General features: G+C 49.3%; 1 protein-coding gene across 7 annotated transcripts in view; it reads left to right on the top strand.

The window, feature by feature from the left end:
* Positions 1–10,226: 10,226 nt before the first annotated feature.
* PPARA (peroxisome proliferator activated receptor alpha) overlaps positions 10,227–22,838 on the top strand; it is a 71,252-nt gene continuing 58,640 nt past the window's right edge. Inside the window, exons 1-2 of one of the 7 annotated variants that reach the window (XM_081249419.1) lie at positions 10,227–10,300; positions 11,360–11,515. The gene's annotated coding sequence lies outside the window, so the exon portion shown is untranslated. The other 6 variants (XM_081249421.1, XM_081249416.1, XM_081249417.1 and 3 more) reach the window with 6 other exon arrangements.

The raw sequence follows: 22,838 nt of genomic DNA, 5'->3' as shown, positions 1-22,838 counted from the left end.
ATCAACTATACTTCGATAACATAAATTTTAAAAAATAGGAGTCATCCAAAAAAAAAAAAAAAGGAAGAAGCAAATGGAGAATCCAGCTACCTTCTAGTAAACCAGACATTAAGGGGATTTGAAAAAATGTTTTTTAAAATCTGGGGGGGCTTTGAAAATTATAATCATTTTCATAAAATGTTACATATGTTAAGATATGGAGGGCTTATTAGTGTTATTTTTACATGAATTAATAAATACTTAAAGTTTTTTTCAGTTTTATTTTCTAATACCAAAAATATAGACAAGTATAGCCCACAGAAACAAAACATCTTGGGGTTCTCAATAGCTTTTAAGAGGATAAAGGAGTCATAAAACCAAAATGTTTAAGAATCACTATCTTATACAACCACCATACGATGATTAAAATTAGGAAGTTGACACCGATATGACACTATCTAGAGGACAGACCTCATTCTGATTTCACCAAATGTTCCAAAAATCTCTTTTAGAGCAGCTAAAAATCCTGAATGAGAAATGGGGAGCTACAGTTGAATGGGTCCAGAGTTTTAGTCTGGAAAGATGAAAAAAGTTCTGGATGGTGGTGAAGGCGGCAAACAATGTGAATGTACTTAATGCCATTGAACCATATACTTAAAAATGGTAAATTTTATGTTATGTATATTTTACCACAATTAAAAATTACTATGCGAAAAATAGTTTATTTAACTATAGTGAATACAATATTCATCATATTAAAAACAAACAAAATTATAGAATGCATTTGTGATATATTTCACTATAAAATAACACTGCAGTATGAATAAAAGCAATCACTAGTGAAAGTCTTCTGCACAAAGTAGCTGGGCATTGTTAGATCTGAACATGCAGGATGTAAAATTTTTTTTTTAAATGATTTTTTAAAAGTTCATCATTTCTGTTTCTGTTATTGTTGTTAATAATCTCAGATAAGATCCTAATCCCCAAGAAACTTCCTTCCAATCTAGTGAGGGAGATGGATCAGTAAACAGACTAGTATAACACACAGAGATCAGCAGAGGAACTGGGGCTGAGAGAGCTCAGAAAAGGAACACGGCCCAGAGAGGGGAGATCTGGGAGGTCTTCCTGGAAGAGGTGGTGCATGAAAGGAAAAACAGAAGTGGGAGGAGGAGATGCCCTGCAGAAGTAAAAGCACATTGGACATGGTAGATTGCAAGCAGAGACGCTGGAGAGAGAGGTGGGGATGTCACCTTGGCTGACCCCAGGTGTCAGGCCCAGGGGCTCTGCACAGGCCTGTCAGGCTGCCAGCAGTGCAGGGATATGGGGGGGTGGGGGTGGGGGCGCTGTGCAGGCGGGACAGAGCCTGACGGCTGGAGGATAAGGGAAGTGAGAAATGAGGGCCCAGCAGAAAGGGCAGGCCCAGCAGAAAGGGCAGGACCAGCAGAGTTGGGGGCGGAGTCAGGGGCCTGCAGCCATGCTGACCTTCATTGCCTCTGACCCTGACAGTGACCCTCCAAGGGCAGCCTTAATTCTCCCCACAAAGTAACTGAGGAGTTGAGAGGTGAGGCAACTGGCCAAGTTCACCCAGCAGAAGTGGGATTAGAGCTCAGACTCTTAGCTTGGCCTTGCTCCCTGACCAAAATGGCTGAGGACGACAGGGAGCCTCTCTCAGGGATGGGCCCAGTGTCACCCCCGTGGCTGCCTGAGCCTTCCTTTCAGGGCCTGGGCCTGGACCCAGGGGCACAGCAAGGATTCCATGGGGTCCTGCCCTGAAGGAACCCCCCAGTCCAGAAAGTTCCAGTTGGACCTTAGGCCCTGCCAAGAAGCCCTTCCCCAGCCGACTTCTCTGGCTGCCTTCCAAAAGGGGCAGGAGCTACTGGGTGAGGGGGCCCAGGTCCGACTGGGAGGCAGCCTTCTGTTTCCCTAATATCCTGGTGCATGAGAGGGGAATGCATGGGGCAGCCAGCTGGGGTTCCCGTTGTTCTGTTAATTGGCCAAAGCATGCCCCATCGGGTAACTTCTTCCTCTTACCGACAGGATCTCTCACCTCTACTGTTTCCAACAAGAAGCCAGAGCATATTTTTAGACCAAAGCTGCAGGCAGACCTGGAGGAGTCCCCAGAAGAGGAAGTGGAGGGTAGGAAGGCCCGGTGAGTGTGTCCTCCCTGGTACGGGGTTGGGGTGAGACATGGCACAGTCTGTCTGCTGTGTGTTTACAGAAGCAGAGGTGGGTGACTTTCAGCTGACCAGCCTTGGCCTGTGAGGTTCCAGGCTAAAAAGGAAGCTGATTTCCCCCCAGGCCACAGACTTGGAGGCAGATTCCAGGCCAGGAGGCTGGTCCCAAAAGCATTTCCAAAGCACAGAGCATAAGACGAGTCGCTGATGGTAATTCACACAAGAGCTCAGCCGGAAGAGTCCTGTGTCTGCTTTTCCCCAGCAAGGCAGGAAAAAATGCCTCCCTCTGGGGCCTGGCAGCTGGCCTCTGGGGCCTGGCACGGTCACACCCCTGAGCACAACGCAGAGTCCTGAGCTGGCAGGGGACTTTGAGATCATCCAGCCCTGCCTCTCAGTTTACGGTCGGTTGGGAACAGATGCAGGACGGTCATGGCTATCCAAGGTCACAGAGCCCGGGAGGGAGTAGTAGGCACAGTGGAAAAAGTGAGGACACGTGAGCCAGGCCAACAGGCACCAGGCCCAGGCCTACAGCTCTCAGGTATGAGGCTCAGGGCAATGGGTCAGCCTCTCAGCCTCAGTTTTCACAGTTGGGAGCAGGGAGGAGGGCAGCTGCCTTCAGGGCTGCTTGGGGCTGAGCAGTGCTGAGCACAGAGTGCCCTGTATCCAGTGGTCACATCATCAACATGCTCTCCAGGCAGCCGAGCCAGGGGGAGGCTCTGGGCACCTGATCCTCTGCCCAGGAAGAGAGGCAGTTACCCACCTGCTTTCCTCCGGATCAACAGCACCCTTAAGGGACGTGCTCAAAAACCCCTGATTAGTTGCCATCTCCTCTGTGCCAGGAGAGCTGGGTACACGCAGAGCATGAGGTGGGGACACACAGACCCAGTCTTCGAGCTGTTTAACACCTGAATGGGAAGGTAAATAAATATCACCGACGATTGAAACAATGGTTTAAGCTTCTAGGTCCAGTAATGGCAGGCCAGATTATTTGGACCGACCCTCTGTCTCTAGAAAAACAAGTAAAAATTTTGAATAAAAAAGTCATTTAAAAAATTACGTAGATCCTCTGCCCCTCCTCCCCTCTAGCAACCACCTGTTTGTTCTCTGTATTTGTGACTCTATTTCTGTTTTGTTTGTTCATTTGTTTTTTAGATTCCAATTATAAATGATATCATACAGCAAAAAAAAAAAAAAAAAAAAAAAAAATTACGTTATGTCATACTGTGTGAATAAGTCAGACAGAGAAGGACAAATACCGTAAGATATCTTTTACATGTGGAATCTAAAAATTGGTACAAACGAACTTATTTACGAAACAGAAATAGAGTCACAGATATAGAAAACAATCTTATGGTTACCAGGGGGAAAACGGGGAGAGGCATAAACTGGGAGGTTGAGATTGACATATACACGGTACTACATATAAGACAATAACTAATAAGGACCTACTGTAGAGCACAGGGAACTCTACTCAATACTCTGTAATGACCTATATGGGAAAAGAATCTAAAAAAGAGTGGATATATGTATATGTATAACTGCTTCGCTTTGCTATACAGCAGAAAGAAACACAACATTGTAAAGCAGCTATACTCCAATAAAAAAAATTTTTAAATACATGTTATTCACCATACAAAAAAAAAGCCTTGCATACAATTAGAAAAACAAAGATAAAATAAAATTAAACTGGAAATCATGATTTGCAATATATATGGTAAATTAAATGTTTATAATTTAATATGTAAACAAGTCTAACAAATCAATATTGTAACGATCTTATACAAGATAAAAAATGATCAAAAGGACATTTCCTAACTGTATTTATCTTGATAAAAAAATTAAAATTAAAAATTATGCTAAAAGCCTCTAAGAGTGGCCAAGACAGTGGAGAACCTCCAGGCCAAGTCTGGCGAGGTGCAGGAATGGCGTGACGGCGCTGCAGCGGATTTTGCCCCGAGGGCCTTTGCCAGTCTGGAAAGGCTGGGCCTTGACCTTGACAGGAAAGGGACATGTAAGGACAGAAGTCAAGGTAGGAGGCAACTACTCAGGGACTCTCCCTCATATTAAGCTGGAGGCCAGGGAGTCCGGGACAAAGTGGGTACAGCCCACCTTGCTCTCCTGGCAGAAATCAGGGCTGGGGGCGCTGGATGGTGAAATGGGTGTCACGCTTGGAAAGCACCAGCTCAGTCCTTGGCATCTACTTAGCAATCACTAGATCCCTTTGAGGGGAGGGGTTGTTTTCAAATTAAACTCAGCAGTAATGCTTGCCCAGAAAGTTGATTTCATCTAATATTTCAACTTAGAGAAATGAACTGTTGGGTCTACAGTCCCCAGTCTGTCTTTTCCACCAGCTAATAAGGACCCTGCCTACCAGGGTGCTGGTCCTGTGTCCTCTGCCCCATGCCACTGGCACCTTCTAGAATGTTCCTGCATGTAGATTTCAGCTTCCCTCCGGCCTCCGATGAAAGCCCTCCCCTGTACACCTCAGGCTCCCAGGCAGAGGGAACGCTCATCCCCAGGCCTGGCCCCCGCCCCGAGGGTACCCGATGGCGTGTGAGCTGGGGCTCCGAGTGGGTTTGACCCCTGGAGGCTCCCGAGGCAGCTGTCCACACCCTGCTCCCTCACTTTGTCAAAGATCAAAATCAGGCCCTCCCGTAGGATTTTATATTCCCAGCTGCAAGTCTCAACACAAGCCGAGGAGTTGACGTGAAAATAAATATCATAAGTAAATCTGGAAGAGAGAGCTGGGCAAGAAGACTGGAAAAATGTCAGGAGGCCTTTTCAACTTGCTTTGTGTTTATCGGTAAACAGAGGTCACCTGGGCGGGTTCACCGGACTTTGGGCTCACAAAACAACATTTTACACGGCTTTGGGGACAAACATGGGGCTGTCAAGTCAAGACACACCATCCCTGTAAGCTATTATCAGCACCTCACCCGAGACACTTTTAGTATGAAAACGCATTTTCAACAACAGCTAAAAGTGTCAAGGACACACCCAGGGAGAAAGAGCGTATTTCTTTACGGTGACTAGCTTTACAGAAAACTCACCACAAAGTCCCTGGCTCTTTTGCCCATTTTGCCACAGACAGGGAACATTTCGTCAAATGTGGCCTGTCCCTTCGGGGGACTGAGGACCACGGTCCACTTCCATTTTAGTGAAAACCAAGGCCTGGATATGCTGACAGACATGCTGGCCGCTCCCTCACACATTATGGGGCCTGGTGGTGTGGGTTCCAGGCCTGTGCTGCACCCAGGGATGAAGGCCTGGGGGAGGGAGCTGGCAGCCAGGGGCAGAGGTCATGCTGCCTCGAGTGGTTGTCAGGACTCTTCTGTAAAGTGCAGGTACCAGCATGTATCTGAGCATCACGAGAGGGAGCAAGAAACAGGCACCTCACCTGATGTCGGAGAGGTTCAAGGATTCAGTCGTGTCGGCTATTCTGAGTGGCAAGGCAGGCAGGGAGATAGGCACTGTGAAAACAGTGCTGAACCAGACAAAAGCCATGTGGGAGGTGGTGGCAACACAGGGAAGAGGGCAGCTTTGCGGCTGGGATGATGCCAAGTGGGCTTCCTGGAGGAGGTGACCCTTGGCAGAGCCCTCAAGCAGGTGATCACCAAGTCTCAAATGTGACCCACCTATCAGGTCCTGTCCCTGCACTTCCTACACGCTCCTTCCTAATTCTCACCCCAGGCCCCGGGGAGCTCAGCATCGCTGCCCCATTTTATTGAGGAGGAAGTTCAGACAGGAGGTCAAGTGGTTTGCTTAAGGTTACAGTGCAAGTAAAAGGTAGAGCAAGGATTTGAATCCAGGTCTGTTTGACTTCAAATCCCAGGTTCTGTCTACTAATTTCATGAAGGAACTGGGGGGTGTCCCAGGCAGAGGCAGTGATGCCCACAGATACCTGCATTTCTTATGCATTTGTGGGTCAACACACCTGTCTTATCTCTGCACATAACTGCCCCCTGACCTCACCCACCCACCACAGTGCAATTCACAGTTGGGGACCCTCATCCGGGTCAGATAATAGCAAACTCCACCTCCAGCAGAGCAGGGCGCCCTTTATTGACCAAATTCATCTATATATCATCTTTACGGTGAGATTCTCACCTTCCAGGTCATCCAGCTTCTGAAGCTCCAAGCCCAAGCTCTGAACCAAGATATCAATGACCCAGGCTGTCCCAAGGAGCTTAAGCCACCTGGGCTGGAATAGCCCGTGCTGATGAGGAGGGAGGGATGGTGGCAGGTGGGGGAGCATTGCTGCCGGTGAGCTGCCTTGGGCATCTTAAGAACGACAGAGACAGAGACCCACGCCCAGGTGAGGCCTGTAGCAAAGCCAGTCTGTAAACTTTGGCTGGGGACAGGTTAGTTATCAAAGGGGCCTGGTGTCTATGACAGCACCCGTTGCTGGGCCTGAAGAAGGTTCCAGACCCTGTGGACCTCAAGTGAGTGCGTAGATTTACCCACCGCCACCTGCTCTGCTTCAGCGATAACACTTGGTTAACATGTATCATTTGTTATTTGTTATTTGTTACTGATCTGATGGAGTCAAGACAAACAACCTACCAGGCTACAGGTCACTGCCCACCTCCTGCTGGCTTGTACCATTTCCACTCTCCCCTTGCATGTGGCCTCTTTCTCCTGCCACAGGCCTGTGCATTTGCTGCTGCTGCCCGCCCCGCCCCGCCCCCGGAGATCTGGGGCCCAGACTGACCCTTCACAGTATGCTCCCGGGTCTACCAGAGGCAGCCGGGTTATCAGGCCAGGAGAGCGCAGACTTCTGGACCAGACGGCCACGCCCTGGGGTTACCCAGTAGAGTGGGTTTGGAGTCTGAGAGCCAGGTTCTTGCTCCCTCTTGGAGACCTTGGCCAAAGGATGTCGTTCCCTTGGTTTCTACCTCTGCAAAATGAGGATGAACTCAGCTGCTTTGGGGACAATTGTGAGTTCTGTGCCTTCACCTGTGTGGCAAGACTCTGTTGCCTGGACCCCTGAGGTTTTACCATCAATATTAGAATGGCAGCCATGCACACTCCCATGGTTGGCCCTTGCTGAGGTCCAGCCGTGGGCCACAGAGCAGCTCTGGACTTGCCAGCAGTGCACTCTCCCTTTCTTAGTCTGTGTCCCCTGTCCCCACTGAGTTCCACCACCTGACCAGAGGGCACGCTTCCAGGAGATCAGAGGCCACTGCCCCGGCCAATGACACCCCAGAAGCACAAACTCCGTCTCATCAGGAGGCTTTGCACATCAGCAAAGGGCAAACAAGTGACCCACAGAGTCTTTGGACAGTTCCTGGAAAAGGGCTTACCTAAACTGCAGGGCAAACAGGCAGACTTCTGTCTGGTGCCTGGACCCAAGACCTGGGGGAGACACTTCGCCCCTGCAGGGGTCAAGGCCAGCTTCTGAACACAGATGGCTGACGTCACCTGCTTGCACATTCAGGTTCTAACCTGCTGCCTGGTGTCTAGTGGCAGGAGCCTCCTCCTGCTATGCCCTTCTCCTCTTCTGAATGTCCCGCTTCCTGATTTCCCCCTGGAGGCCAAGGGAGAGCCTCGGCTGCTCTAGTGGGATTGGGTACATCCGGAAGTGGCTCAGCAGAGCAGGTGTGAGCGGCACAGACCCGCTTCCATTCCTGGGCTCTGCAACTGGCCAGTATGACCTGGTACAGGGGGCGGGGGGCCTCTGTGCCTCAGTCTCCCTATTGTAATGTGGGCACAAGAATAATTATTTCTCCAAACATCTTCAAGATTAGAAAATGTGAAACAGGACCCAAAACAGCATCAGCACCAAATAAATGGAAGCTATGAACTAAGACGCACGGGCCCCCAAGTGCCCCTAGTACTTACCAAGAAACCTGAGGAACTCAGGTGATGCTCAGATGCATATTGAAAAGCACTGATTTGTCCCTGAAGTTACACGTTTCCGCTCAGCCCCTGCACAGGAGGCTGTCTAGGTTGTTGTACTGCCCACGCTTCATCAGTGCTGAAGGCAGTGACGGGTGGGGGGGACTTCCAGGAGCTGGGGGCAGGGAGGGGGATGTCCTTTGTGACAGTTCCTCCTGGGTGTGACATGTTTTTCACGGCTAACAGAAGTCTGCTCAAGGTAAACAGGAACACATGGTCCCCTGGGGGCAGCATGTATGGAGCCCTTTCATGAATATTCCCATGAGAAAATGTTCTGAGCATCCTTCTCCTTTCTTCCTGGGGAAGGGGAGGCAAGGGACTGGCTGAGAGCATTTGTTCAAAGGTGATAGATTTCGTCACATGCGTGAAAAACAAGTTTTCTCTCCCTAAAACCTTGGGAGCCCCAAGAACCCAAGAACATCATTTCTTTATGTCTGCGGGGAGTACACAGTACTCTGTTGACCCCTATGCAGCTTCCTTTGCCCTTGTTCAAAACAATTTTTACCAGGTCTGGATCCAAGTGCCGGATTTAACTGGGTTTATGACAGACCATCGTGGTGCATCTGGGAAAAGAAGTCGACAACCCTTGTTTGCACTCTTGGTTCTTGACAGCATGGGATCTGGGGTATGTCAGGTGACATCTCTGAGACTGGATGCCCTCATGAGGACATGAGCTCGGTAGGGGCCCCTAGCTGCATAAATAAATAATACTGTTGCCTGCCCAGCCTATGAGATATCCAGGATATAATGGACACGGATCACTTCGTAAACTCTGAAACAGAATACAAAAATTGTCCATTGCTCTATAGCATGTGCAGTAAGAGTTGGGCTTGTCAATGTGTTAGTGGGAAGGTTATGTGAGTGTCTGCTGGGTGGGGCAAAGTTCATCACAGGCATGGGGCCAATCAACAAGGGTGAGCTTAACACATATGTGAAAGGGTCCGGGACGGCCGAGTCTCCAGCGTCTCGGTGTAGTGCGGGGATTTGTTTGGAGCTGTTTCAGGCGCGGAGTAGCTCCTCCTGGGCACTCGCCGCTACAAAGAGAACAGTGGCCGGAGCAGCGGGAGGGCAGGGAGCGGGGCTGGCATAGCACACATTTCGTTCCTGCAGGAGCGGCGTCCTGATGCGCAGGCACCGGGGGCTTTGTGCATTCGGCGCGAGGAGCTCGGGCGTCGCCGCGCAAACAAAGCCGCTTTGCAGCTCTCGCTCTTGCTCTCCGCCATTGGCTGCCGGGCCGCGACCTCCCCCCTGCGCTGGCAGAAGCCCAGCGCCTCGGCTGGGCACAAAGTCAGCCCCTCACCCTTGCCGCATGGGGGGAGGGGCAGGCTCTCTGACAGCCCGGGGTAGGGTGGGCTGGGGGGGTTGGGCGGTTGGTCGGAGTAGACAGCTCCTCCCGGCGCCCGGCCCCTTTGCCCTTCACTCTTCTGGGTCCCCCGCCCGCCGCACTCGCCGCGGCAAGTCCGCCACCTGTTGACGCGTCCTCGCAGCTTGCGTTCCCTTTTTTCTCTTGCATTCTGGGCTTCCCCGGACAAGGTCCTTCCCCGCCCGCCCCCAGCCCCACGCTCTCCCCAGACTTGAGGGCATCCGCGCTTAGGTGCCCGGTCTAGACCAGCTCATCGCACAGACTGGCAGAGCCGCGCTCCCCGAGGGAGGAGGGGCCTCGCCAGCGTGGCCTGGGCCCCGGACGGGAACCTCCACCCTTCCCGCAGCCTCGCGCCCGCCCCTCCTAGATTTCAGCCCTTCCCAATGCGCGGGGCAGGACGCTCGCCGATCCCCAGCCGCACGCGGTGTGCCATCGCGGCGCTGTGCCCACCCGCCCGGTGACCTTGGCGGTCCCTCCGCCTCCCCGGCCTCAGTTTCCCCCAGGTGCTGCAGCAGTGGGGCCGGCGGTGGGAGCCCCCGAGGGCGGCCCCACCCCCGTCCCCGCGGGCATCCAATCGGGCGCCGCCGTCCGGGGGCTGTGTCCCGCGCGGGGCGGGGCTTCCCGGCGGGCCACCCGCGCGAGCCGCCCCAGCGGCCCGGCTGGGGCGGGGGACGAAGGGGCGGCGCGTGCCACAGGGGCGCGGCTGGCATGGTTGCGGGGAGGCGGCGCCGGGCATGGGCTGGGGACGCGACGGCCCCACGGCGGGGGCAGCGGGCGGCGGGGGCGGAGGCGGCAGCTAGCGCCCTGCCCGGCGCCGCCTCCCTCGGCGCGCTCACCCCGCGGACCGGCAGGCGGCGGACAGGCAGGCGGAGGACCGTGGCCCCAGGTGCCAGGAGGCGGGCGGGCGCGCGCGGGGGCTCGAGGGCCGGGCTCCCCCCACCTCTAGACCCAGAGCGGCGGCGGACTGGGAGGGGCCGGGCGGCGCATGCGCGGGGCCCGGGGCGCGGGGCGAGGGCGCTTGCCGCAGGCTCGTGCGGGGGATCCCGGGGCCCAGGGGGCCGCCCCTTGCTCGGCCTCCCTCCACGCGCCCGTGGCCTGCCGGGAGCCTCGGCGTTCACAGCTGTCGGTGGGGCTGGGACCTGGGTAGAGGTCGAGGCCCGCGACCTCAGAGACACTGGGTCCTCAGGTTGTCCCCCCGGAGAGAAGGCCCACCAGGCGGGGGCATCAGGCGCGCCCTTCTTTCTGCGTGGTCGAGCTTGGGCGTCACCGACTGGGGGCGTTTCCCGAGAACGCCGGGGATCCCCTAGGCCAGGTAGCCGGCGGTCCCGGCAGACTGACCCTCGTGCGCCTGGCGGCCGAGGTCCAACGGGAGAGACTCACACGCGGCTTAGTCCACCTTTGAGGAACTGCCCCACTTTGCGCCTGGCGCAGTCGGGCGACGCAGACGGGCCGGGCCGGGCGAGCCCAGGGCAGTCTCCGCCGCGGGACGTCCTCCCGATCCCGGGGCCCGCGGGTCTGGCGCGGGGCGTCCGCGCCCGGGTCTCCCCGAGTCCCCGGCCGCGCAGGGCGGTGTTGGCGGAAGTCCGGAGGGTCGGTTCTGTCCGCACGGCCTCCCCAGACTAACAGGGAACAACTGCGCGCCCGTGCTTTCCTCGCCTTTTTAAGTTTAAAGGCTGGAGCCGTGCCCCGAATGTCAAGGTTCTTTCTAAGAAAAGTCCATGGTTGTATAATGCCTTGGATTTCGCGGGGCGCTCTGGGACGTTCGGGGCTGCATGCCTACCCCCATCCCAGCCACCCTTCCCCAAACCAGGGAGCCCCTCCTCCCCCAAGGCTGCTTGGGAAGGGGTGCGTGGGGCCGGGAGGGGGTGCAGGGTTTTCCTGGGGACGACCCTGCCACACCGTAGCCGTTGAAGACGCAGGGTCACGGTGACTTTCCTCTTTCAAGGTGGTGGAGAGTTGGGGAGAATCCAGAGGACATATCGTTGTAATCATTTCGTCCTTTACCTTCTTACTGCCAAGGCTGCTGTGAAAGGCCCTGCCTCTGCTGTGAAGTAACAGTTTGTGGCCAGACAAGTCCAGAACCACGACGTTGTCATCACAGGTAAATAGAAGGTTTGATTTACTTATTTTTCCAGACTGAAATAGTTAAGTCTTTACTTCCATTGCCCTACAGACTAGCAATTTGGGGGTTAATTATTACCTTGTGATGCAACGGGTTAGATCTATTTTCATTTCTTTGAAAGTAAGATAAATGTGGATAGATTCCCTTTTAAGTTCTGAAAACTTTATTCTGTCAGTTTTACTGGGAACTTCCTTTCTTTATGGCAGGCAGGTTCCACGTAATTTAAAACTAGGTAATAAAACTGTGAGAAATGTTTTCACTTAACAGACACTTAAGTTACAGATGCTGACAAATAAAGAGCACCATGCCTTCTCTTAGCTGTTTTAATTCCAATTTGAATATCAAGCAGATGGCTTGCTGAGCTAGTTGGCCAGGTCTAGAACTGCGATCAGCCAGGACAGTGATACCCTGGAGAAGTGGGCCTATGGTATAGATTGAGTGGTCACTGTGTGTGAGGGACCAGACAGTGAGCTTGACAAACTTCTATACAACTCTGAAGCAATAGAAAATTAATTGACCATAGAAAAAATGTTTTCCCTCTTCTCACACCTTGAATGTGTAAAAGTTATTCCATAATCATAAAATAATTCTTGTTACTAGCTCATGTTTGTCCAACTTGTACACAGATTTTTTTTGCGGGGGGGCTGCATTGGGTCTTCGTTGCGGCGAGCGGGGGCTACTCTTCGTTGCGGTGCGTGGGCTTCTCGTTGAGGTGGCTTCTCTTGTTGCGGAGCACGGGCTCTAGGCGCACGGACTTCAGTAGTTGTGGCACACGGGCTCAGTAGTTGTGGCTCGCGGGCTCTAGGTGCACGGGCTTCAGTAGTTGTGGCGCACAGGCTTAGTCGCTCCGCGGCGTGTGGGATCTTCCGGGACCAGGTCTCAAACCCGTGTCTTCTGCATTGGCAGGTGGATTCTTAACCACTGCGCCACCAGGGAAGTCCCTGTACACAGATTTTTAAGCATAGTATGTGTATGCGGGAGAATGAGAAAGAGAGGAGAGAAAAAAAGATCTTTCTTCTATATAAACTATTTTGTAATCTGCTTTATTAACCATTAGGTTATGAAAAATCTTTCCATGTGAATAAATGTGTTTGCACTTTATCATTTTAAATGTTTATATCATATTTCATTGTGTTTAGATACAATAATTATTAAGCCAATCCTTTAACATATGTATATTTTAAAATTCTTTTAGTCTGTGAATGTTTACTGAGTTTTCACCTGCTCAGTATTGAGCAAGGCAACTGGGGATCTGCTCATGAAGCTGACTCTTAACGCCAGAATATAAGAAGGGAGCTGAAAGTGGATGAAACTGGGGCGCAGAAAGGGAGACTTTGCCGCAGCACCTCGTGGTTTAGGGATTGGTAACCAGTGGTCTTTTCCTTGTGTGTTGTTCTATGGACATCTGTGTTTTTATAATAAGGATTCTTTAAGTAATCTTCTTTAAAAAACTTTTATTAAAATGTTTCTTTGCTTACTGTAAACAGATTTTAAACATGCCACGTTTCTCTCTTCCCTCTCTCAGTCTGTGTGTGAATGGATATATTCTTTTTTTAATAGTTTTTATTTATTTTTAAAATTTATTTATTTTATTTATTAATTATTTATGGCTGCGTTGGGTCTTTGTTGCCGCGCGCGTGCACTTTTCTCTAGTTGCGGTGAGCAGGGGCTACTCTTCATTGCGGTGCACTGGCTTCTCATTGCAGTGGCTTCTCTTGTTGGGAGCACGGGCTCTAGGCACGCGGGCTTCAGTAGTTGTGGCATGCAGGCTCAGTAGTTGTGGCTCGCGGGCTCTAGAGCGCAGGCTCAGTAGTTGTGGCGCATGGGCTTAGTCGCTCCGCGGCATGTGGGATCTTCCAGGACCAGGTCTCAAACCCGTGTCCCCTGCACTGGCAGGCGGATTCTTAACCACTGCGCCACCAGGGAAACCCCTGGATGTATTCTTAATGGCAAATAGGATGAGTGTCTTAACTTCCAAGTGGCCAGTGTTTGGGGTGAATGTTTGTACTAATTTTGTTGCATCGCAGTTAGAGGATGTGGCTTTTTGGGAATTTGAGGGCCTCTGTTTTTATTTCTGGTTTTGGTGGCTTGGTATAGGCTTCATAGACACTTCAAATAAAGCCATAGTTTCTGTTTGCAGGATAGACATTTGCTGTGTCTGTTATTTCTGCCTTCGTAGTTACATAGAACCAGCTAGCTCATGTCTAAGGCCATGTGGTTAGGGAAAATTAGGCAAAGGATTTTAATTTCCAGCTTGGTGTGAAGATAGGTTTAAGGTAAGAACCAAACAGGAAAAGCCCTAGATGTCCCAGTGGACCTGATTTAAAAGAACTTGTTTCTTCTTCCAAGTATTTCTGTCACTTGCATGCAGTGATATGTACTGTGGGTAACAGGCATCACCTAGTCTGGTTTGCTTGTTGTTTGGAGGTGTGTTCATTCTTTGCTTCTAGAGTATTTAATTAGGATCTTGTTGTAGCAATATTGTGGAAGGGTTTTTGCATTTCAAAAGGTATAGCGGGGGCTTCCCTGGTGGCGCAGTGGTTGAGAGTCCGCCTGCCGATGCAGGGGACACGAGTTCGTGCCCCGGTCCGGGGAGATCCCACATGCCGCGGAGCGGCTGGGCCCGTGAGCCATGGCCACTGAGCCTGCGCGTCCGGAGCCTGTGCTCCACAACGGGAGAGGCCATAACAGTGAGAAGCCCGCGTGCCGCAAAAAAAAAAAAAAGGTGAAGCGATTACTCCTTACTAAGTCAGGCCCATTATTAGTTATTTTGGTAGTTGAGCTGCATTTGTTCTGAGGTCGGCATATAGTACCAGAAAAAGTACTTGAGAATTTTGGTTTGCATCAGGGATGCAGCTCGACATAGTGGAAGAGGTGTTAGGTCATCCCCAGGTTTGATTCTCATCCCTACGAGGTGGCCTGTCGGGCCTGGGGATCTCTGTTCACCTCTTTAAATGCTGTTTTGTCATCACAAAACGGAGTTCCTCTCCTTTGCACCTCTTTGAAGGGTTGGGAGTCTCAAAAGTGGTGGCTTGGGCTTCCCTGGTGGCACAGTGGTTGAGAGTCTGCCTGCCAATGCAGGGGACATGGGTTCGAGCCCTGGTCTGGGAAGATCCCACATGCCGCGGAGCAACTAGGCCCGTGAGCCACAACTACTGAGCCTGCGCATCTGGAGCCTGTGCTCTGCAACAAGAGAGGCCGCGATAGTGAGAGGCCCGCGCACCACGATGAAGAGTGTCCCCCACTTGCCGCAACTAGAGAAAGCCCTAGCACAGAAATGAAGACCCAACACAGCCAAAAAAAAAAAAAAAAAAAGTGGTGGCTTATGTGAAGATTCTTTGTAACAAGTAAAAAGGCATACTTAGCCCAGGCAGTGTCTTAAAGAAGCACACCTTGTACTGCCTGCCTCTCCCTGAGCCGGATCTGGTAACTGTGTTCCTTTTGCTCTGACCGTTCGATGATTTTTCAAAGGCTTTTGGAAAGAAGCATATCCCCCACCCCGAATATATACTTCTTCTTTTCATTTTTGAGTAGGTAATCGAGAGTCCTACACCAGTAAGAACAAAACTGTCCTGAATGGTTTTTGTTTTCTCTGCACATGGATATGCCCTCAGGTTTGTTTGTTTGTTTGTTTGTTTGTTTGTTTATTTATGGCTGCATTGGGTCTTTGTTGCTGCGCACGGGCTTTCTCTAGTTGCGGTGAGCGAGGGCTACTCTTCATTGCGGTGTGTGGGCTTCTCATTGTGGTGGCTTCTCTTGTTGTGGAGCACGGGCTCTAGGCACTCGGGCTCAGTAGTTGTGGCACGCGGGCTCTAGAGCGCAGGCTCAGTAGTTGTGGCGCACGGGCTTAGTTGCTCTGCGGCATGTGGGATCTTCCCGGACCAGGGCTCGAACCCATGTCCCCTGCATTGGCAGGCAGGTTCTTAACCACTGCGCCACCTGGGAAGTCCCTGCCCTCAGGTTTTGATGGTGATATAGTTTGCATTTTTCCTTACTCCGGTGTCCCCAGACCATGAAAACAACTGTTCCTCATCCTTGGAGGGTCTGCGGAGATGCAGGCTGGGTGAAATCTTCCCCCACCGGGGCTGCTCCTGGGTGCTGCTCTACCTCACTTTCCCCGCTGAGTCTACCTTGATGAGAACGGAGTATGTGTTAATCAGTTCTGCCCAGCTGGTCCTATATACTGAGTAGGCCCTCCACATCTGCAAGTTCTGTGTCCACCAGTTCAACCAACCGTGGATTGAAAATATTCGGGAAAAAAAATTCCAGAAAGTTCCAGAAAACAAAACTTGAATTTACCACGTGCCATAAGTATTTACATAGCATTTACATTGTATTCACAACTATTTACATTGCATGTATGTTGTATTAGTTATTATAAGTAATCTAGAGATGATTTAAAGTACACAAAGGTTGTGCATAGGTTATGTGCAAACACTACACCTTTTTATATAAAGGACTTGAGCCTCTACAAATTTTGGTGTCCCCAGGGGATCCTAGAACCAGTCCCCTGAGGATGCTGAGGGAGGACTCTGAATGTTCATTGAACAAATAAGAGATGAACAGAATTTAATTCAACAAGAATTTATCGATTTTTTTTCTTTTTACAGTACTCAGATATGGGTGGGAGCTGGCTGGGGGGGACTTAGAAGTACAGCAGGGGGCCTACCCACCGCAAGAGGGTTTCCGCTTGGCATTTTGCAGTTTCCCTCAAACCTTGGATGGCGAGAGCCCATCCTTCCATCAGCACTAGACCGGTGTGTTCCTGTACGCCATGCTGGACTCCCACATGTGGTCCCATGGCATAGGTGTTATAAAGGTGGCAGCTGCAGTTCAAATTATTCTATTTATAATTATCACTAGATTTGGGGTATGTTAAACATAAAATAGACTTTTTTTTTTTTTTTTTTTTTTTTTCTTTTTGCGGTATGTGGGCCTCTCACTGCTGTGGCCTCTCCCGTTGCGGAGCACAGGCTCCGGACGCGCAGGCCCAGCGGCCATGGCTCACGGGCCCAGCCGCTCCGCGGCATGCGGGATCCTCCCAGACCGGGGCACGAACCCGCGTCCCCTGCATCGGCAGGCGGACTCTCAACCACTGCGCCACCAGGGAGGCCCTAAAATAGACTTTTTATGAGATGGCCTGAGCATCTAATTAAATAAAATGCTCTTTCTTTCTGCAAGATCATGGATTCTAATTCCAAACAACTGACTCAGAAGGAAAGAGGTGTGTTTAAATATTTGGGAGTTGGGAAGTGTTTCTATTTAACGGGGCAAGGGTCCTGCTGGCCCTCCAGTTGTGGAGATAAGATAGGCACAGGAGAAGTTAGTGAAAACATTGGAGAGGTTTAAGTCTTCTGTGTTCCAGACGCAGCACTCATCTGACTGCTTTTAATTTTTTTTAATTTTTAAAAAATGTTATTGAAGTCTAGTTGATTTACAATGTTGTGTTAATTTCTGCTGTACAGAAAAGTGACTCAGTTATATGCGTATATATTCTTTTTCATGTTATTTTCCATCATGGTTTATCACAGGATATTGCATATAGTTCCCATCTGACTGCTTTTATTTTGCTCTATTTAAAGAGGTTTGCAAAGAAAGAGGAGTGGCTGTTTCTGTTCTGATCCGCTTGCTTTTACACTTTTACCTCGGAGGTCACAAATACACCTTTGAAAAAGGATCACCTGAATAGTAAGAGTTAGGAAAGCAAAGGTAGAATGAATTGTCTCAAAGCTTATGAAGCTTCACATGAAAGATTGGAAATGATAATACAGTTAAGTAAACAGTATACTGTAGGGTGGGACGGAGGGAGACGCAAGAGGGAAGAGATATGGGAACATATCTATATGTATAACTGATTCACTTTGTTATAAAGCAGAAACTAACACAACACTGTAAAGCAATTATACTCCAATAAAGATGTAAAAAAAAGAAGATGTGGCACATATATATATAACTGAGTATTACTCAGCCATAAAAAGGAACAAAATTGAGTTATTTGTAGTGAGGTGGTTGGACCTAGAGTCTGTCATACAGAGTGAAGTAAGTCAGAAACAGAAAAACAAATACCGTACGCTAACACATATATATGGAATCTAGAAAAATGGTACTGACGAACCTAGTGACAGGGCTGGAATAAAGACACAGATGTAGAGAACGGACTTAAGGACACAGGGGGGAAGGTGAGACAGGGACGTAGTGAGAGAGTAGCACTGACATATATACACTACCAAATGTAAAAGAGCGAGTGGTAAGCTGTGGCATAGCACAGGGAGATCAGCTCGGTGCTTTATGTCCCCCAGAGGGGTGGGATAGGGAGGGTGGGAGGGAGCCACAAGAGGGGGGGATATGGGGATATATGTATACATATAGCTGATTCACTTTGTTGTAAAGCAGAAACTAATAAATGTTATAAAGCAATTATACTTCAACAAACATGTATTTAAAAACAAAAAACAAAAAAAAAACAGTATACTGTAGTTCCTTCCCCCCCAACCCCGACCACTTTTAAGAGTGACTGAGGCACCAAGCTCCCTGCAGCCATTTGTAACTGAATAAGTCTGTGGTTATGTGATAACCACACTGGGGTGACAAATTGCCAAGTTCTAGTAAAAGAGATGCAGTTATTTAGAAGCTGACATGTGGCTGCCTCCCTCCCTTTCTGAAACAGTCTAAGAAATTGTTAGCCTGACATGTGTATTTAAGTGCATATTTACGATGAAGCAATAAGGCTTGTAAAACACAGGATTGCAGAATCAAGTGACAATCAAATCTTGATCTGAAATCAAGTTTTCTTCTATTACCTAGCTGTTAAATGGGATTTTTTTTTTTTTTTACCAGCAGAATTTTTAGAAGCATTTTCAGGCAGTGTTCCTTCTTGCACAAGTTGACATCTATTAGGCTGCCAGCATGAAGAGTATTTTCCCCTCTGTCTAGGATTATGAATAAATTTGATAAATTCTAGGCAGTAGTCTCATTTTGGCTCATTTTGTGGGACAGCTTGATAAGTGGGTTAGTGTCTTATTTATTCACTGTCCACTCACTTTATTTCTGGTTTTCTAATTGTGTGTTGGGGATGGGATTAACAGGACTGATGTGTAAAAGGAAAATTGTTCCGAGAAATTTGAAATTTGCTTTCAATAGAAGCATCTCTTGGTGTGTGGAAGTTATTTATAACACAAACAAAAGGGTAGTATTTGATGTGTTTACGACATCCTTGGATTTTAGGGTTCGTGGAGGGAGTATTTTGCTTGAGTATTACAATCACCTTTTTTGCCCACTTTGAAACCCGCTGCAGAATCTGTCACCAGCTCTAGGCAAGGGGACTCCTGCCCCATCTCTGCAGAGCCCTCCCAATGGTTCACAGCAAGCGGTCCAGAGCGCATGGAGGTTCAGAAAATGACCTTCCTTCTTGCCTTTCCTAGGAAAGCTCACTTGTTGAGAGCCCTTTCCAGAAAGGAAGTCATTCCATTGCTGTAGTTCTCAAATCATAAAAATAAACCTCATCCATTACATTCAGTGAGGGGTCCTGAGATAGATGAGTAGTTAAAAAAAAAAAACCCCACAAAGTTCAATTGTGCAAAAATATTCACGGTGGGAGGTGGACGGGGAGTGATATCCTGAAAAGAAGACTTTGAGAAAGAAAAGAGTCGTGAAGAGAAAGGCTTGAGAATATTGACATGCAGTGAGGGCTGATGTTGCTTGAGAGAAAAGACCAGCACAAACAGGGTTAAAAGGGTGTGTGGGACAAGATGACGGAAGATTGTGAGGGTGGAAATGTTGGTGTCTGAGCCAGAGACAGAAGGTTCTGGACCTGGGGAGGGAGGAAAGATCAGGGTGCTTGCCCGCACTCGAGAGGGGGAGAGGGAGGATGAATCTAGATTGATGGATCTTTAGTGGTGGTGGTAGTGCGACCCACCCTCCACCCGAGCAGCCTGGAAACCAAAGATTGTAACCGCCCGCCAGCACAGGGGCAGGAAGTCCCGATCCAGCACTGGTGTGTTGAACTGAAAGGGGAGGGTTCCCTTTATTTCACTTTCAGACTTTTTATCATTAGTGTATAGGAATGCCAGAGATTTCTGTGCATTAATTTTGTATCCTGCTACGTTACCAAATTCATTGATTAGCTCTAGTAGTTTTCTGGTAGCATCTTTAGGATTCTCTATGTATAGTATCATGTCATCTGCAAACAGTGACAGCTTTACTTCTTCTTTTCCGATTTGGATTCCTTTTATTTCCTTTTCTTCTCTGATTGCTGTGGCTAAAACTTACAAAACTACGTTGAATAAGAGTGGTGAGAGTGGGAAACCTTGTCTTGTTCCTGATCTTAGTGGAAATGGTTTCAGTTTTTCACCATTGAGGACGATGTTGGCTGTGGGTTTGTCATATATGGCCTTTATTATATTGAGGAAAGTTCCCTCTATGCATACTTTCTGCAGGGTTTCTATCATAAATGGGTGTTGAATTTTGTCGAAAGCTTTCTCTGCATCTATTGAGATGACCATATGGTTTTTCTCCTTCAATTTGTTAATATGGTGTATCACGTTGATTGATTTGCGTATATTGAAGAATCCTTGCATTCCTGGAATAAACCCCACTTGATCATGGTGTATGATCCTTTTAATGTGCTGTTGGATTCTGACACAGACCTATTAGAGAATGGACTTGAGGATATGGGGAGGGGGAAGGGTAAGCTGTGACAAAGTGAGAGAGTGGCATGGACATATATACACTACCAAACGTAAATAGATAGCTAGTGGGAAGCAGCCGCACAGCACAGGGAGATCAGCTCGGTGCTTTGTGACCACCTAGAGGGGTGGGATAGGGAGGGTGGAAGGGAGACGCAAGAGGGAAGAGATATGGGAACATATGTATATGTATAACTGATTCACTTTGTTATAAAGCAGAAACTAACACACCACTGTAAAGCAATTATACTCCAATAAAGATGTTTAAAAAAAAAAAAAAAGAAAGGGGAGGGTTCCCATCCTGGCCGAGGGCGACAGCGACTGGCAACGGGAGGAAGGGTTAAAGGTGGGAAGCGTTCAGTGAAGAGCGGAGTAATTCTTTCCAAGTCCCAGCTTCGTGTGTGAATATCGGAACCTAGCAGGACACAATGTTGTCAATCAGTACTTCAATAAAATAAATTTTAAAAGAAGAGTATCTAGCAGGTTATCATTATAAGAAGAGAAAATAGGGTCTTTCACTCTGGAAACCAAAAATTATCGACTGTTTTCCTGCTGCCTTGTCTCCACTTAGATGAGTCTAACAGAGTTAGCTTTTAGTGTCTAGGTCAGAAGTCTAAGTGAGAGTGAGTATCTAACCACATTCAAGGGCGGCCAATAATCTTTAATACTAAGAGGGGCACAAGCCTTAAGAGAAAGAAGATTCTAGAAGGAAAAACAATAGCCAGGAAAGCAGATAAATCCATGGCTGATTCACAGACTGATGGAAGGACACAAAACCTTGGACGGGCTCAGTAACTCTGGAACGAATGAATTCAAATGCAGGCTTTCTTCGTCAGATAAATCATTTTCTAGAAAGTGTTTCAGAAAGATTCATGCCCAATTCTGATATCAGATCTGGTACGGTCTCTTTGAGAATGAGACCTCTGAAAGACAAGAGCTCGTAAATAAAATTTAGAAAAGGAATGACTTTTAAGAGATGAAAAGATGAAATTCCAACAAAAGGTATTAACACCTCCATCCAGCTGCCGTCTTCGTATTTGTAGATGTGAAGTTACATTGAACCAGGGCAATGGAAGTTCACCAAAGTTGTACTTTGTGATTGCTGTCATGACCTTGGGCCCCACGTCCACCAGCCTTCCTGACATCACCCGACCCTCCCGGAGACTCACACTCAGACTGTCCGGTTCTGAGCCCCCCCGAGTTTTCCCTCCCTGACCCTGGTCTTCCTCCCCGTCCGGTAAGTGGCCTCCAGGAGGGCAGTGAGGGCAGGACAGGTGCAGGGTCCTGACCCACTTAGCAGCTCTCGGCCACAGACGGACCACTCATCCACGCGCATCTCAGTTTCCTTGTCTACAAATGGGGCAAGTACTAATGCTGTGCGTGGGAGACTGTTGCCTGGTGCAGAGTGAGAAGGCTTTTTACTTTTTCATTTTTTATTTTTTTTGGCCATGCCGCACAGCTTGTGGGATCTTAGTTCCCCAACCAGGGATCCAACCCGGGCCCTTGGCAGTGAAAATGTGGAGTCCTAACCACTGGACCGCCAGGGAATTCCCAAGGCCGCTTTAAAAAACTTTTTTTTTAGTTTATTCAAGTACAATTGATTTACAATGTTGTGTCAATTTCTGCTGTACAGCAAAGTGATTGTTTTATATATATATTATTTTCCCTGTTCTTCTCCATTATGGTTTATCCCAGGATACTGAACGTAGCTCCCTGTGCTATACAGTAGGACCTTGCTGTTAACGCTTTCATTGTTTCCTTGCTTGTTGTTTACTGTCCAGCCATAACATGGACTCATCCTTCCTCATTTTTCAGCTCCCATGGTGACTGGGAGGGCAGGGCCCTGACTCTCAGGGGCCGATGTTCTTCCTCCATGGCCAGATCCTCGTTTGTGCCTGGGACATTCCCTCACCCTGCCCCTCATCCCCACCTCACCCCCTTACCTCTACCCCCTACCCTGGAGATCTCAGCTGAAAACTTTCTTAGGGAAACCTTCCAGAACTGCCTGCCCGGTCAGGTCTCTCAGATGCAACGCCTGGTACTTTTCCTGTAAGCTTGCCCATTACATGTTCATCTGCATGGCTCCTTGGTGAAAGTCGCTCTCCCCAATGAGTCACAGACCCCAGGGGGCAGGAAACCACGGCTGCCCCGCTCTCCACCGCCCAGGATGTACTGCCAGCAGGTGCTGCAGGACCGGCTGGGTGAACATGCAGCTCCGGTCAGGCTACACTACGTTTGAGATTCCTTCCAGGCTTAATCAAATGCCACCTCATTCATGAAGCCTTCCTTGATTCCCCCCTGAATGAGAGGCAGGAGTTTTGTCACTCAGACACCCTGTAGCATTTTTAAAAAAAAATAAGTTTATTTATTTATTTATTTTTGGCTGTGTTGTGTCTTCATTGCTGCGCGGGCTTTCTCTAGTTGTGGTGAACGGGGGTTACTCACTGCGGCAGCTTCTCTTGTTGTGGAGCATGAGCTCTAGGCGTGCAGGCTTCAGTAGTTGTGGCACGTGGGCTCTAAAGCGCAGGCTCAGTAGTTGTGGTGCACGGGCTTAGCAGCTCCACAGCATGTGGGATCTTCCCAGACCAGGGCTCGAACCCGTGTCCCCTGCACTGGCA

Source organism: Mesoplodon bidens (genome assembly GCF_964165515.1).
Source record: "Mesoplodon bidens genome assembly, chromosome: 11".
Classification (NCBI taxonomy): Eukaryota; Metazoa; Chordata; class Mammalia; order Artiodactyla; family Ziphiidae; genus Mesoplodon; species Mesoplodon bidens.
This window is presented reverse-complemented; position numbering and strand designations above follow the sequence as displayed.